Source organism: Camelus dromedarius, chromosome 1, assembly GCF_036321535.1.
Source record: "Camelus dromedarius isolate mCamDro1 chromosome 1, mCamDro1.pat, whole genome shotgun sequence".
In the NCBI taxonomy this organism is placed as follows: Eukaryota; Metazoa; Chordata; class Mammalia; order Artiodactyla; family Camelidae; genus Camelus; species Camelus dromedarius.
The window spans coordinates 76,572,612-76,589,919 of NC_087436.1; the positions used below are offsets into that span (position 1 = coordinate 76,572,612).

At 36.7% G+C, this 17,308-nt stretch overlaps 1 non-coding gene across 1 annotated transcript; it reads right to left on the reverse strand.

The window, feature by feature from the left end:
• Positions 1–945: 945 nt before the first annotated feature.
• LOC116149167 (U6 spliceosomal RNA) lies at positions 946–1,056 on the reverse strand. The gene has a single exon (XR_004132803.1). It is a non-coding gene; the product is annotated as a U6 spliceosomal RNA (small nuclear RNA).
• Between the last annotated feature and the right edge of the window lie 16,252 nt (positions 1,057–17,308).

Below are 17,308 nucleotides of genomic sequence, written 5' to 3' on the forward strand. Positions count from 1 at the left end.
CACTGAAAAGTAATCATAACTTAAAAGCCATGAGTATATTACCTGGATTATAGTTTGTATTTATTATATTTCAACAAAAGCATCTGAAAAATGAGTGTTTCTAAGTCTGAGGCAGGCTTTATAAGACTACATTTCAATAATAATAAATAAATATATATATACACAAAAAAAGATTAATCTGATGTTTTTCAGAGGTCAAAATGCAAGCTATAAAAGAATATGAGTTATGTTGAAAGGCCATAGACACTAAAGTTAAGAGGATCTGAATAGCCAAAGATGGCAAGATTTGAGTATCAAAAAGAATAATGAGTACAATTTATTGGAACATACTCATTACGTAAGAATCCCTAAGTTCATGACACATAATTTATGAGAGGGAGAACCAACAAACCAAAACACAATTCATTAACACTTTATTTAAAAGCAAAAAACTAAGAATAAAAATTTATCTTGCTTTTCCTTTATGAACTAAATTTGAAGATGACCAAATAGCCCTGGCTAGTGAGGAAAAGTTGTTTTGAAGAAGTCTCACTGAAAGATGTTAATGAAAGGGTAAATTAGAAAATCACAATTTTGCAACCTTTAGTAAAATAATTAATACTTATTTTGGATCTTTTTAGAAAGTGAATTTCCAACTTGCTTCGCTAAGAAAAGAGCTTTCTATAATAATAAGAGGATTATGTAAATAGATTAAAGGAATATTGATTTATAACCTGGAGACTAGGAACTCTTTAATAGCAAATTATATTTGTGAGTGTATTTGTTATATATTGTTCATTTAAACCTTTAAAATATTTTTCATAGAAAGTTGATTTTATTCACCAGATCTGTAATAATTTAGCCACTGATTGTGACCTCATTGATCAAACTCATAATAGAGTAGTCTAAAAGGAAAATGTGGAACCTTTTAACGTGTGGAGTGTTGCTAAAATACTTTCTTCTTACAAAATATTATTATTTTAATGCTTCACACATTTGTGTCATCCTTGCCCAGGGGCCATGCTGATCCTCCCTGTATCATTCCAATTTTAGTCTATGTGCTACTGAAGTCAGCACACAACACATTAAAGGGAGAATAAACAGTGGTTCTGGCAGATTAAAGGTAAAGTTTAGAGGAGAAGCTTAATGGGTCAGATCGATGCTCAATGTTTCAGAAGTAAATGGCCACAGTGTGAAGGGTATTTAGGAGATGATGTGAGTAGGAGATCAGGTAGACAGCAGTTTAATGACCTGAATTTGGTCAGTGGGGGAAAGAATGGACATGACGTTCTGAATTTGAGAGGTGCTTCGGAGGTAGCATTAAGAGGATTTGGCCCTTGGCTGAACGAGGGTGGAGGGTGGACAAGAGGAAAAGTCAAACCATCATCCCAATGTAATAGTTGAGGTGAATGCTTACCTAGATTTTCAATAAGATACAAGATATAGATTGCAGGGGGTTGAGCAGTGACTAAGAGATGAGGAAAAGCTTTTTGAAAGCTTCGTTATTACTGTATGCAAGCATGACATTTAAGACCCTTCAAAGTCTTAACCTCCCTCCTTCTTCCTATCCTCATCTCTCTTTACTCTCTAATAAACTTACTCCTTACCCTCCATTGCACTATCCCAGGGATCGAAAAAGTCAGTGGTGCAAACACATAATGCAGTTTCCCACTTTATGTTTTTATTTATACCATTTTTTTCTCTGTGAAATAATCCCTCCTTCACATCTCTGCTGTTAAATCACCCTGGTTCTTCAAAGCTCAACATAAGTTTTGTGTACCTCACCCCCCAGGCAGAGTCAATTACTTCTTTTTCTATGTCTCCTTAAAACTTAATTCAAAACTTTATTACAGCGCTCATAACAAGTTGTTCTAAATTAAATCACATGTTTCAGTCTGTTCCACTAGAATGTGCTTAAAGGCTCGACTTGCTGTGTTGCATGAGTGAAAGTCTCCTTATGCAAATTGTTGTGTGTTATTTAATATTAATTAATTAGGACATATTTACCTCCTCTTGTTATTCACAGTGCTAAGCTGCTGGTGATGCAACAAGTCAGACTGTTAGGGTCCTTGCCCTCTCAATGCTAACGCTTAGTAGATGACACAGAGGATCAAAGAGGCTAATTAAAAAACAGGTGTCATAAGTTTAATAATCATTTTAATGGTGGTGATGATGAGGTTAGCTCTTGGGTACTTTCATGTGCCAAGCATATTGCCAAGCGCTGTACATGTTATATATAATCTAACCCTCACATAAACTCAGGGACAGAGGAAGTACAGAGTACTTTTATAGATGTTGGTAGGAAGACACATAACTAAGACTTTGGGAAACACTGAGAGCTTCCCAAACAGTGATTTCCAAGTGAAGACCTGAAAAAAATGATTAGTGTTTAGCCAGGTAAGAGACAGACACAAAGAGACCCATGGAAAGAGAGAGAGAGAGACAGAGAGAGGAAGAGGAGGAGGAACAAGTGTATGTATGTGTGTGTTCAGGTGAGGGTTAGAGAAAGGAAAAGTGTTTCCAATAGGAAACAAAGGCCAAGGGCCAATCAATGTATGTATTTAGTGGACATCAGGCTTTCTACTTCTAAAGTCAGACCATCAAAATCATGGGGCTTAATTCCTTTGGAAACTGTCACAGAAGCTAAAAGCTGAACCAGATCCATTGTCCTCACTTAACAGATAGGAGCACTGAATCCCAGTTAAAGGAAACGAGTTCCCAACGTCATGCAGAGTCGTTGGCAAGAGTCGGGTTCCCGGGGCCAGGCTCTTTCCAGAACACCATGCTGCTGCCTCTGCGGATTGTGAAGTGGTTTCTACTTCGGCCAGCCAACAGTAAGTGTATGCAGACAAATAACATGTTTTATGATTCCCAGCCACCACATCCCAGCTCACGTTCTCCTCTTGATTATTATTTAATAAGAAAAATATAAATTATGAACTATAACAGTACGTATCTGTACTTAATCTCAAAGCAGATGTGATCCAGAAATGATTCTGCTCAATCTTCCCCTCAACACAGCAGTTCCACCATGAAAATGTGTCATGACTTTTTATCTTGTAGGCTATAATTCCACCTTAATCACATCCCTGATGGACAGCCTTAGTATATTCTTATTTTGAGGTGGTTTATATCAGTTGTAAGAGCGTGGCCTTTGGAGACAGGCAGACCGGGGTCCCCACTCTGAGTCTGCCGCTAACCAGCTGTGTGACCTTGGGCCAGTTGCATAACATCTCCGCAGTGGTAGCCAGCCGGCCTCATTGTGTTCTTGTGGGAATTAAGGGACAATACACATGCAAAGTGCAAAGCATGGTGCTTGATACGTTGTACATTTTGAAAATACTTGACTTGTGGGTATATTTTTAGTACCAAATCATAAAATCACAGCTAAAAAATCAGCTACTTTAATTCTTCCAGTCTACTGATAGCATCTGTAGACTGGCAAAGTTCTCACTTACCAAAATAAAGTATCTGTTTAGTTCCTACCGCCAGACTGTGGACTTTGTAAGAGCAAAGGCTATGAATTTCCTCTGTGCTCTGGCAGTTACCACTGTGACAAGCATATCGTGAACATAACTATAAACATTGGTTGAATTATCTAATTATTTGGTGTCTGAGCCAAAGCTAAAACTCAGGCTTTCTGATATCTAACTCTCTATTTTTTTTTTACTGCATCAAAAATAGTGATAAAATAAAAATCACTGATTCTTCATTTTGTAAAGCATATTCTGGGGGAAATTTGGGCTTAGAAATTTCAGGTTAATTCTGTGATGTTCCAGTATGTTGCTTTTCATTCTGCCTGAACCCTCTGGTACAAATTCACATGAATATTAATCGTTGGGAAGGGAGTGAGGCCTTCAGTTGAACAGTTAGGAAGTGAGGCAGCTCTTAGCATGATGCCCTGCTGGGTGGTGAATATATGGCATGGCTCAGGCACTGTGTTTATGCATTTTAAATTGCTTTCTTTATAACTCCAGTCCAGAGGAAATAGCATCTCTTGGCCAAACTGTGGCAGGGCATTCCAACCCAGTGAAGTAGAATTGAGAAATCTCAAACCGACATCATACCCCTTGAACTTGGCTGCTGCTAAATATGTAGAAATAAATCCCACAATGAGCTCCTTCCACATACTATACTCACCAAAACCTTAACGTTATAAAGAGAGCATGAGCAAATGTAATTTCCAAACCCACTTAAGTTGCTTGAACTGTGGAGTTCCTCATCTTAATTTTAGTAGCAACGTTGACAGCTGATGGAAGTAACGCTGTGCCTTGCAGATGTGAAATACCATAGAAACTTGACCAGTTTCTTTTGGGATGACATCAGATTGTCCCAAAAGTGGAGTGTGAGTTTTTTTAATTCATTTACTTAAAAAACCCACTCTTATATGCCCCCCAAAATGAATAGTGGTTCCGACGCCTCTCTCTGCACTTCCCTCTTGAGTCAATGATAAAACATACATGGAACACATGATCCCTGTCTGCCAATTATGGTTGGAAGTATAACATTATCCTTTAACTTAACATTTATGAAACAATTGGCTTTAAGAATGGGGGTGATGTGATGGTTTTCAGACAGTAAACTGTGCTAACTGCTTGAAAATGCACACAATTTAGGAGCTGACAGGTTCAATTCTCAAGCAGAGTAGGTGCAATGTGATGTTTTGGCACTGGTTAAATATTCAGTCATTTCACTGCTCTGTCTGTGGGAAATATGCTAATAGCTTGCTGCTATAGCCTTTGAACTCCCAGGGCAAGTGAAGTCCAGAATTCCATACCCAGTGGGTCTCATCACATTGGTTGGATGCAGATAACCTTGGCTTTAATATTTTGATTGCTCCATATTAACAGCACATATTTTAGCTCCATCATCACCCAACGAATTAAAGTGAGGTTTTAAAAATAGTGTGTTTCTTTATATTTCATTTCTAGCAAACAAAACAAAAATTACTAAGAAAAAGAAAGAAACCTCTTGTGGAAAAATTTTAGAAGTCCTTAATACTAGGAAAGTGTATATTTTTAAGGAAAGGACAGCCAAAGGTCTGGTTTGGCATAGGGAATAAAATTGCAAGTTAAGCAATGGAAACAGACTATTTTTTCCCAGTTACAAAAGAAATAAAGAAAGAAATCTGTGGCCTGTGGTAAGGTGTCCCTTTTATGAGGTTTGTGACTCAGACTGGAAAGCTCACTGAGGAATAAGAAATCGATTTTACTGGATGAGTTTTCTGGATATGTTTGAATGTAGACACTGAGCAAATATTTTAAAATATTTATGTTAAACTTGGAATGTTTGACACAATTTAAATTTGAACTTTACTTTGTGGATTCCTATAACAGTGAGGGATTTTCTCTCCTTTTCTGGTTTGTGTCCATGTTGGACTTTTATTTTTCTTTCTGGTTGGACTACCAAAGGAAGGGAGTGTAAAAAATGGATTGGGATAGTGCACAAAATTTCCTGAAGTAAATACAAGGTGTGGACTTCGTTGTTGTTTCTGTCAGATAATGAACTTCTTGGCCACATAATAATCATGTTTATTTTCTCATTATATTACAAGTGTATGGTTTCACTGTGTGCTAAGTATTTGCCCTTTGTGGATATAGACACGCCTTCTCAATCAGACAACTGAGGTGAATAAATATGCACATGTTGCTATAATGCTGACAATCTCCTCTGGCAGCCCATCTCATGTTTAGACTGCTTTTAGTTGGTCTTCATTTGGGGTTAATGTACTGAGCCAGGACACAGGCATAAACATTAACCCTGGCACTGCAACCTTATTGGCTTGTACTGGGCTAGAATTGATGGGGTCTCTTCCTAGAATTAAGACTCCAAGGGGAAGGTATAGCACAGTGCTAGGGTACATGCCTAGCATGCATGAGGTCCTGGGTTCAATGCCCAGTGCCTCCATTTAAATAAATAAATAAATAAGCCTAACTACCTCCCCCCAAAAGACAACAACAGCAACAAAAAGACATCAGTAGTAATTTAAACCAAATTAATCACACTGGCCATTTTGGTTCAGTTCAACTCAGATATGCCTTCAATTGGTCAGAGGTGCATTCACCAGCAAGCAAAATAAATAGAAGAATATTTGTTATTCTCTTACTGACAGGCAAAACTAATAAGTATAACATAATTTAGTTATTAATTTTTCAGAGTTTTCATCAACCCTTCAATATTTAGAATGTCTTGAAGTAAGAATGCTAGAGCCCATTTAAAAATATATATGTAATATATATTTGTATTTATAAAATTACTGATATCTAAAATTACTAACATTCTTTTCATTAAATATAGTATTTAAAATTACTTCATCTGAAAATAAAGTTTACCCACAAATACCAATAATTCTGTAAGCAGACTAATTCTTTTTTTGTATTCCTCGTAACATCCATGGAGATTGGCCAATACTTATATTAAGGAAAGAAGACCATAGGGATGTTCGGTTAAAACTAATGTAGATTTTAGGTACTTTATCTGTCAACTGTTGCCACAATAGTGCTTTATAATGAAGCACCCCAAAACTCAGTGGCTGAAAATGATTATTTATTCCTGCTCATCAGTGAGTTCTTTTCTGAGCTCATTTCAGTATTGTAGGAACTTATCAAATGCATCTGGTAACAATCAGCACATTTGCAAGGTTCTGGCTTGAAATCTTCTCCAAAGATGGGAGTTCAATAGATACCTCTTTTCTTTCTTTGGAGTTCTCACAGGTGACTGTTTTGCCAAATGTTTTGACACCAAATAACATTTTTCTAGACTCTCATCAAAGTTTCTTTGCTCTCTGCCACTTTATCCCAAAGCCAATGCCACATATTTCAAGTATTTGTTACGGCAGCAACTGACTTATAGATACGATTTTCTGCATTTCATCATTTCATTCTCTGCTGCAGGTCAGACTCAGGGCTGCTCCCTGTGTGAGAATTCTGGGGCCCAGACTGACACTGCATTAGCTGTCCAGGCCAGTTCTTCTCCTGCAACTGCAGACGTGTACAAGATATGGCCAAACACAAGCACAACTCAGTCCTCTGCTTACATCACATCTGCTCACATCTTTTTGACCAAAGCAAGTCATGTGGCTAAGGGTGAGGGAAGTACACTTTGTCTGCCTCAAGGTCACGGCAAAGTTAAGATGTATGCAATTACCAAAGGGAACTAATCAATTTTGATCAATAATTTAATTTACTGTGGGCTCCTCTGTTGACATGTCATTGAAATAATCCAAGTTATCATTAGTCTACCAAAGGTGATGAAAAGTGATAACCTATTTCTCAATTTCACATTCAGCATTCTTATTATATTTTCTAAAACATCATACTAATAGTAGGTAGGTAATATTAATCCAGCTTAACATTTTCTTAGGAATTAATGAAGTAACAGCCAGAGAAAATCATCAGATCGAACTCTACTTTTTATTTATTTTGAAATATTCTTTTCAATACAATATCATTAAGAAATAATTTTTATTAGTTCCTTCTCTCCAAAACACCTGGCAAACTGATATTAATGATAAGCTTCTTGTCTGAAATTGAAACTCTTTGTTCTGTCATAACCTGTGTGCATTCTGTTGGGTCCTTTTGGGGAACTGGCAGAAACAGTAGAAAGTAGCCACAGCCCCGAATCATGTTGTCCAAAGGGGATGAAGATGCTCAGTCTAAATTCATGCTGCAGTCATTGTTGGAGGGGTCTCACTGGATGGGCAAAGGCAAGACAATGGAAGGCTTTGGGCAGAGTTTAAATACAGAAGTTAAAGGCAGTTTTGTTCCTAGATGTGGATGGAGTGTGTCCGTGTTAGAACTGCCAGTCAAAGAGGTGCAGACGCATTTTCCAATAACCCTAAGAATGGAGGCTAATTTGGCTCTGTTTGCTAGGTTTAGAACAATAAGAATACTTCAGATCTCATTTATTGACATGAAAGAAGATAAAAAGCGTTTGCCATTTTAAGGATTGGTTTAAAAACTAGTCCTGCATAATAAATAATTGGCTGGCCTTTCTCTCTGATTACTGAGAGGTATCCTATACATTTCTGGAATTTCTGGAGTAATAGGAGTGTCTTTGCTACTCACAGTGAGCCCCTAAACAGTTTCTGGTAATGAAGCTGACGATACCAAATACACCAACAAGGTAATTAGAGAGTAGGGCTTTGAGCCAAGTGATATCAACTGGACCTCCAGGGAGGAAAGAGGGGCTGGAGTTCATCACATAGCCAGTGCTATGTGCTCACTTAATGAAATCCCAATAGAGCCCTGGACATCAAAGCTTGAAGGAACTTTCCTGTTGGCAGTGTTCTGTGCATATTGCTATATGTCGATGTGCTGGGAGAGTGATGCATTCTGACTCCATTTAGAGATGAAACTGGAAGCTTCATGTTTAGAACCCTCTCAGACTCCTCCTATGCACCTCTTCTTTTATCTGGTTCTGATTTATATCCTTTTGTGCTCTAATAAAACTGTTCTCATAAGTATAATGCTTCTGTGAGTTGTTCTGGATAGTTATCAAAACTGAGGGGTAATGGGAATGCCAAGTTTGTAGTCAGTTGGTCAGAAGTGAGGGTAGCCCTGGAAACCCCAGGTGGGTGGTCTAACACCAGGCAGTCAGCATCAGCATTGCAAGTGGTCAGAGCAGAGCCTGCAACTGTAGTAGCTGCCCCTGGAATGAGGATGGGCTGAGATAGCCAACACGTACCGAGATCTATGTTCCCCGATGATCAGGAAATCATCTTGTCTCCCTGAGGGAAAAGGAATTTACCTCAGTTCTAATCATATATTATTTGTGTGTATGTAGGTAGTCCAATCTCCTGTTAAACCATGTTCAAAGCACAAGAATTAAATAATTATTTTTTAATGCAAGAAATGCATTTTTATTTGAGAACAACATAAACTTTTAGGCAAATGATTTTAGTATATACATTTGATTTTGTTTTTGTTCAGAATATAAAAATTTCCCTCACTGATCTTCCATGTGAAGGGTATTACAAGCTTGAAAGGAGATACTTCCTGCACAGAAGTGTTAATCTTGTATGTAGGGTACTGGAAACCAAGTAACCCCACATATTAAAAAGAAGATAAGAGAAGTATTCTAGTTAATCAGATTCAAGAAGCAAACATGACACAAAAATTGCAGGTAAGACCAGGTCACAAGTATAATTATTAATTTAACTGTTCTATCTTTAAAGTACTTGAAGAAGAAAAATATATTTACCAGTTATACACTATGTATGTAGAGTTGTGACATCATTTATCTATTTTTTCTTTGTCTATTCCAATTTTTCTGTGCTCTGTTCCATGTCAAGGCTGGCTAGAAGCCTGGAAACTACATTTCCCACCCACCCCCACTGTCTCACTAGCTGGCTTCCTGTTCCTGCAATGGGAGGTGGTGGAAAGGAAACAAGGCATTTTTCTTTTGCATTTCTCCTGTAGGCTGTGCCTTGGGCAGTGGTGGGAATAACAGCAAAGGAACAGCTTCTCCATAGGAGTATGGACTCCAGGCTTCTGTTCAGGTTTCTGTTGTAGAGGTGGTAGAGGCAGGAGGTGCTTCAGATGCTCCAAGAGCACGAGCTCTTGGGGTCTGGATCCAGCAGCTACAAGCTTTGGGATCTTGCAGTGTCCTTTGTGAGATGACCTCCTGGTTTCTTTCCACTGGTTCCAGTGGCAGCAGTTACAGCAGCCTCAGCTACACAATGATCACGGATCTGGCTGATTTTCCTTCCTCTATTCTAGGAGTGATAGCGGCTTTGTACAGTTCCTGGTATCTGGGTTACTTCACCTCTTTCCTTTTACTCATACAACCATTCTGTCACTTTTTTTTAATATGGTAACTTGTTACACTTCTGTTTGAAATATCAGTACTTCCTGAAAAGACACACAACAAGAGGGCAAGGAGTACATACTCCTGAAAATTTTTGTCAAATGGAATTTTTACAAATCAAAAAAATATTTTCTGTAAAGGGGAAACCTTCATTTTATGAGTGAAAAAAATTAACCCTTCTGAAATTGATACACCCATTTCTGATTTAGGTTACTCATTATATAATTTATCTGCTGTATAATAGTTTATTTTTATACTGCTTTTTTTTCTTTTAAAAGCTTACAGTATTGTGATTTATAAGAAATATATGTTGGGTCATTCAGATGACCAAAATATATTTCTTATATATGTTTGGTCTTCACCCATGGTTCCTGACCCAAAGCTCCCAAAAGCCTTTGAAATTTCCTTAGGGTTGAGAGTGATAAAAAGTGACTTTAGTTGTATTAGTGAAGTGATTTTTGGACTCCATCTAGGGATGGGGGCTGGTTGCCACAAGACCCTGTTTAGAGGGTTTCAGTCTCACCCCAGATCAGGAAAGAAGAGAGGAGCTGGAGGTTGAATCAATTGCCAAGGGCTATCTATTTAATCAGTCATGCCTATGTAATGAGCCCTTCATTAAAACCTGAAAGGACTGGGTTCAGAGAATTTCTGGATTGGTGAACACATGGAGATTTGGGGAAAGTAAGGTGTCTGTAGAGGGCATAGAAGTTCCACACTGCCCTCTCCCATATAACTTACCCTACAAATCTCTTCCATCTGGCTGTTACTGAGTTATGTCCTTTTATAATAAACTACTAAGTAAAATGTTTCTCTGAGATCTGTGAGCTACTCTAGCAAGTTAATCAAACCCAAGGAGGGGCCGAGGGAACCTCTGGTTTATAGCCAGTCAGTTAGAAGGACAGGTAACAACCTGGACTTTTGATTGGCATATGAAGTCCAAGGAGGAGATTGTTGAAATCTCCAATCTGTAGCTGGTTGATCAGAAACAGAGGTAGAAGTCTGGACTTAAAACTGGTGTCTGAAGTTAGTAGGTGGGGCAGGGGACAGTCTTGTAGGACTGAACCCTTAACCTGTGAAATCTGATGCTACCTCTGGGTAGATTGTGTTGGAATTAAGTTGAATTCTTTGACACCCTGTCCAAGAATTGTTTGTTACTGTGGGGAAGACCCCCCTCAAACAAACACATACTGAAATTGGTCTCAGAACACAAAAAGAAAGCTGATTGCACCCTGAGTTTTATTCTTATTTATTTATTTTTTATTATTTTTTAGAGAACAAAACTTTAATTATTAAAGCAAGGTAAAGGCTCAGATTTTCTTTCTTTTTTTAAACAATATAACATTTTATATTGATTTATAATCATTTTACAACGTTGTGTCAAATTCCAGTGTAGAGCACGATTTTTTCAGTTATACATGGACATATATATATTCATTGTCACATTTTTTCTCTGTGAGCTACCATAAGATCTTGTGTATATTTCCCTGTGCTATACAGTATAATCTTGTTTATCTAGTCTACAATTTTGAAATCCCGTCTATCCCTTCCCACCCTCCCTGAGTTTTATTCTTAAATTATGCTCTCATAATTTGCAAATTATTTTTTATAATTTTAGGTCAAAGGATATTGTGATAATGTAAACATACTATTGTCAGATTTAAGACCTATCACAATCAGGCTGAGTGACAGTGAGGATTGGCTTATTTTATCTTCTTAATTTTAGAGTTCCAATCTATACCCTAAGAGCTGAATACAGCTTAATATAAAAAGACTAAAAATTAATTTTTCTAAACAATGATACACTAATGGAAAAAATGATATGGGAATTTAATTATACAGGTAATTATTTAGCTTTTATGTTTTCAGTTAACAAAGGTCTTTACTCTAAGATTTCTTTTTGCAGATGAGTCCACAATGCTGCTAGATGAAATTTGAAGGTTTCCATGGATTTTTATCCTGGAAATCTTCAAGAATAAATTCGAAACAAGGTACAGAAAGCTCTGATTTCATACAAGTAATTGACAGTTATTTTAAGCAAATAATGCATATTCCAGGCTATCATTATAAGTCTGATTAACTGTCATATGTGTCTGCAACTGGACTAGAGGAAAAGCTAGAACTGTATGTTAATTGTCAGCTCAGGCTGCTATAACAAATACCATTGGCTGGGTGGCTCATGGTTGACTCTCGGTGAAAACCTTCCTGGCTTGCCGGCAGCTGCCTTCTTACTGTATCCTTACATGGCAGAAACAGAGAGCTCTGGTCCCTTCGTCTTCTAATAAGGACACTAATCCCATCATGGGAGCTCCATTTTTATAACCTCATGTAAATCTGATTACCTCCCAAAGGCTTCATCTCCTAATTCCATCACATTATGGATTAGGGATTCAACATATGAAATGTGGAGGGATACAAACATTCAATCCATAAAAATAAACACAATTCATAGATTTTTAAACAAGGGAATCATGGCTTAGTAAAATGTAAGAAATAAGGGAAAGAATTCTAGAATAATTTTAGTAGCTCTTGGGAAATAGTATTCCATACATTTAATTACTACTTTACAACCTTAGTCTTCCTGAAATAATAAAATAGAAATTACCATTTTATGCTATATCAGTGTTAGTAAATTCTGTTCCAAGTTGAAGTTGCTTTAAATTATGGGAGCATCTCTTAATGTTTGTTGCTATTTTGCAATTGATATTCTAATTGGGAGCAAAGTATATTTACATGACATCTAACATCCAGATGAAAATATTGAAAAATTTCAGAAAAACCATTTGTCTACTTGTATATATCCAGATATTTGTATTACATAAATGTCATTTTTTTAATCCAGCTTTGGTAACACCTGAACACAATCATATTCCTTGCATTGTTTTCCACCTCAGTGTTCTTGTCTGTAATATTCCAGTTTTGGGGGAAACAACAAATAAGATGAAAATATACCAATTATTTTGAAACTTAGGGAAAAAAGCTCAAATGCAAATTACTAACACAATATCATCATCTTTAGAGGTGTGATTTTTAAAAAGAAAAATATGAAAAAAATGCTTGAATAGTTAACTGCAACCATAAATATATTTATACCTTTAACCCAGTAACCGTACTCCTAGTGATATATATGAAGGAAAAAAGTAAATAGAATCATATTTTATACTTATAAAGAACTTATACTTTATAAAGAACATCCTTTGTCTTCTACTAGAAGAAGAAATCAGGAGAGAATCTAAGCATTTAAGCTAGGATATGATTTGGTAAATTAAGCACATAACAGTGATTACTGCATAATTATGATGATTTTATGAAAACACAGAAAAATGGGTTTAAAGTAATGTGAAATGGAAAAGCAGGATGTGTATGTTATGCAAAAACAGCAACTATGAAACAGACATGCATTTTGTCAGTTAATATGGAAATGAAAATGATTCAAGACCATTAAGTCATTTGGGGTTTTTAAATGTTCATTTTTGTTCATACTTTATTCTAATTTGAAATAAAATGTTTCCTTTATGTTAAAATTCTCCATTTGGAAAGTCATCAAATTTCTAAGTAAGTTATGGGGAGACCAGAGAGGACTTTAAAATTTATTGTTAGACTTAGAAGTCTATAAAACCAAAGGATCATTTTGACTAGACTTAACTAGCAAAATTTAGGGGGAAAATGTTGAGATTAAGGTCAATCAGAAACACTCTTTCTTTTCATCTCAAGTTTAGAACTAGTTGAGCATAAAGACATAGGTAAAATGAAGATAAAATTATCACCTTAATTACTGTGAAACTGACTGGAGGGTGTAGGTTTAGATTTGGGCCAGAAAGGCTTCCTTCTAGGGGGAGGGTACAGGTCAAGTGGTAAAGTGCATGCTTAGCATGCACAAGGCCCTGGGTTTAATCCCCAGTACCTCCTCTAGAAAATAAATAAATAAATAAGCCTAATTACCTCCCCTCAAACACACATACAAAATACAAAACGAAACAAAAAACAAAAACCCGAAAGAAAGGCTTGCTTCTTCCTAGCACACTAAATTCTTTGGTGTAGAAACCCTGAAATAGATCACTGAAGGGAAAGTCAGGAGAGATGCACTTACAGGATTGTAGTTTACATTTGTCTAAAAATGGAGAAGGAAGAGCAAAGAGAAGAAATCCCCAGAGCTTGGAGCTTTTTCCTAGGCCTCCTCCACCTACTGTGAAGCACAGACCAACAATCATCACCCAAATGCAGCTTACTCTTTGCTCCTGTGACACCCTTGTCATTGGGGACCAGCTGATGAAAAACTACTATTCTACAGAGTTCTATTTTATTGCAAAGCTAGGAATGAACTTATGAAGGAAGAGAATGGCGGAACGAGTTTTTTCTCTGAAGCTTTATTCTACACAATATTTTCAGAGAAAGAAAAATATTTTTAAAAACATTTGAGTTTGTGCAGATTTGGGACTAAAATGAGGTAAGTAAGGCATTTACCTTTGAAGCTAAATTTAAGGGGCTGCTAAAAAACTCTAGTCATCAACATAAATAAATTCTTATACAATTTTTTAAAAGTCACAATTAGTGCAAAAAAAATGCCTGGTGAATAAAATATCAAAATGTTAAGTAAAGACAGGGGCAGTATTACTACTTTTTCCTTTGCCTCGGGCTTCAGTGTGGCTTGGCATGTCTCTGATTTGTTGACTAAAATTAGTATTTCTTTTCAAACTCTGTTTTAGCGGGGAGGAGGTAATTAGGTTTACTTATTTATTTATGTTTTTTGATGGAGGTACTGGGGATTGAACCCAAAACCTTGCAGTTGCTAAGCATGCACTCTACCACTTGAGCTATACCCTCCCCTCAAAATCAATATTTTTAAAAGAGTATTTTTCAAGCTTTTTTAATGTAAGGAATTTAAAATTCTAGAGTTAAGATCTGAGAAGTCAAAAAAAGTATTTTTTACAACTCTCAATGTCCAGGATTGCTTACAAAAAATCTAATTGGTTAGTCGTTTTCTTTAGCAATAGTTAAAAGCCAAAAGCAATACTTTTACAAATCCAATGTAAAGAAATATTTTAGGCTCAGAAATTTAGAGCAAGCAAAGTATTTTTGCACAGCCAAATACTTCTCAAATCTTATAGAACATTCTTGTTAGTCAACAAAAATGTTATTGAGTCCCAAGTGCTGCTAGATGCTTAGAAAACAATGATGCATCCAAAGTGGCTGTCTTCAAAACTGCGCTTTGAGTCCAGTGTTATTGTTTTGTAAACAGAACACTGAAGATAAAATAGGAAAGTAGTTTTCTCTTCTTGTCGGCTACTCTCACAATACGGTTAACAAATAGGGGACACCTCAGTGTCTCTATCCTACTTTATAAGATTGGAACCACTTACGAGCTCTTTTACAAGACAAAGAAGCTCTTGGGGTCTTAAAATCTAAAAAGTGCTTTGAGCTACTGAACTCCTGACTGTAAGCTCCTTTGAGACAGGGACTAAGCTGTCTTCCCCTCTGTTGTATCCCCAAGCCAGGTTTAGAACAAGGAGTGCTGTTGAATAAACAATGACCTTGGACTGCCACCCATGGTCAGAAGACCAGAATTTAATACCAACTCCATCTCTCTGTGATTGTGTGATTTTTTTCATTGGGATACTTAACCTCTCTGGGCCTCAGTTTCCTCATTGATAAAGCACCTTAAGGTGTAAGAATTAAATCCAGCTTTAAACAGGTAAAGCTGTTGTCTATAAACAGTTGTTTCACCTAGTACAAGGGTCAGCAAGTTTTTTCTGTAAAGGACCAGAGAGTAAATATTTTCGGTTTTGCAAGCCATATGGCCTCTATCACAACTACTCAGTTCTGCTGCTACAGCTCAAAAGCTGCTACAGACAATATGTAAATGAATAGACATGGCTCGGTTCCAATAAAATTTTACAAAAACAGGTGGCGGGCCAGATTTGGCCCTTAGGCCATAGGTATGCCAATTCCTGACCTAGTACAGCATGATATGGATTGAAGCACTTAACATATCTTTTTATGCTAAAGATGACTAGACTCTGAGCTCCATGACAATAAGAGATTCTTCTGTGTTCATCACTGATTGTCTCTCTGTGAGCTTCATCAAAGTCTTCTACTTTTTCAGGAAATGTTACCTTCTAAACTCAGAGAGCAGTAACCCAAACTGAATAACTGAAAGAAAAATGAGATAGGTATCTTTTTATTCAAAAAATTCTACAAGGCATAAAGTTATGATAAGGCTTCATACTTTGGGGGGAGGGTATAGCTCAGTGGTAGAGCACAAGCTTAGCATGCACAGGATCCTGGGTTCAATCCTCAGTGCCTCCATCAAAATAAATAAACCTAATTACCACCCCCCAAAATAAATGAATAAAAATAATAATCAAAAATTTTATATAAAAAAGACTTTATACTTTATACCTGTTCTTTCCACACGTGGTTTTGCACAACTGACAACTGTTTTGGAGTCTTTCCTTTATCTTCTCAGCATAAGATCAGTGACAGGGAAAGAAGTAGTGCTACAACGATTAAAAAGGTAATGCACACATCTGAATATTCTGTTATTTATTCCCAAGCTCATAAAAAAAATGTTAAGGAACTTGGGAGAAAATATCATATATCAGTGTGATGTACTAGAAATAAAGGGATTATGAACCAGTTCTGTGGTGGTGCCCTGACAAAGCGGTGTCACAGGTGTGGTACCATTTGGTGAAACTTGTGAAACTTGCATGTAAGCATGGTACTTAATATGTAATTTTAATGGAAACGTGACATAGATCATTAAGCATCTCTTCTTGTCCTGGACATCCTCTGCCTTTTTATTTTTTGCAACCTTTCTTATGAATGCTTTTTTTTTTTCTAGGTGTGGTATTTCTGAGGTTATTAAATCTATCCAGGAGAGATAGTATCTGAAAACTGGACTGAATCCAAAGGCTAATGTTATCCCTGAATAGAGATATCATTCACTGACAAGTCTGCCTTCAGTGGGTCTATTAATCTGGAGGGAAAGACAGGAATCTTTCTACACTGTTATCTATAAAAGGCTGTTTACAAGAGTAAGAATGTGTAGAAACAATGGAAAAGTAGAGTTTAGAGATTTTTACTTTTCAAAGAATTTTTTAAATTAAATATAATTCTTCCCATACAAATATATTTTCATTTCAGACTTTTTGATTACAGAAAATATATGCTTAGGAGCTTGAGTTCTTAAAATAATGATAAAATTTTAATGTGAAAGTTAAAGTGAATGTTAAGCAAGCAGAATTTAATATAGATTCTATATGAGCCTGATCTGAGAAGAAACAGTTTAAGATGATTTTTCAATTCTGTTTATTTGCATATCAAAAAATTAGGACATGCTTCTTACATCAAAGTTGTGTTTGGGCCTGGGAAGACCACACGGGTGTGTTTGAAGGTCCCCTACCTAGCACGGAGAGAACTTGCCAGGTAGTCCCATGTAGCTCAGGAAACAGATTGCATGCAAACGGCCCAGGGAAGTACATAAGCAGGAGTTGGCGAGGTCACAGAGTAGCAGCCACACTGGAAG